Raw genomic sequence first — 867 nt, 5'->3', positions numbered from 1 at the left:
CGAGGGGCGAGATCGGGTGATCGCGTTCGAATCTCGACAGCTCAAAGCTGCAGAAAAGGACTACCCAGTTCATGACAAGGGGCTACTTGCGATGAAGTATGCACTTGTCAGGTTCAGGGTCCACCTGCTCGGCTCCAAGCCGTTCGTGATCTACACAGATCATGCGTCACTACGCTCTGCGACTCAGTCGCCCACCTCTCGCAGAGGATGGCTAGATGGCTATCGTTCTTTGCGGAATATAACTTCCAGGGAAACTATAAGCCAGGAAAGCAGAATGCTTTGGCTGATGCGTTGTCACGCAGACCAAACTATGAGCTTGCTCACGTTACAACTGTAACGTCGTCTGTGACGTATTTGATCCGCACCGCATATGCGGGTGATGGGATGTGTGTAGCTTTGCTACGGGCTCTAGGGAGCAAGGAGTTTGGAAACTCGGACAAGAAATTGTCACATAGACTGCGTGCACGATGGCACCGATATTCGTTGAATAGTGCTTTGCTATATTATAGCACCGATTCAACGGATGCACCACGAATTGTGGTTCCTTATGATGTGGATTTGAAATACCGCATCCTCTATGAGGCTCATGACACGCCACTCAGTGGTCATCTCGGTCGTAAGAAAACGTACCACTCTGTAAGTCACCACTATTGGTGGTTCAAGCTGTACAAATGGACGAGCACCTATGCGCGCACATGTGAGACGTGTCAAAGGGTGAAACCCTCTCCAAATGCGGCTGCGCCGCTGGCCAGCTTACCGGTACCCACTGGTAGTTGGCAGTCCATGAGTTTGGACTTTGTGTTTGGCCTGCCGACAGATTCGGCGGGCAACAAGGGTGTCGTAGTATTCGCCGACCGGTTAAGCAAA

The sequence above is a fragment of the Plasmopara halstedii genome (genome assembly GCF_900000015.1).
Source record: "Plasmopara halstedii genome assembly, contig: Scaffold_1548, whole genome shotgun sequence".
Classification (NCBI taxonomy): domain Eukaryota; phylum Oomycota; class Peronosporomycetes; order Peronosporales; family Peronosporaceae; genus Plasmopara; species Plasmopara halstedii.
Note: the sequence above shows the minus strand (reverse complement) of the source record.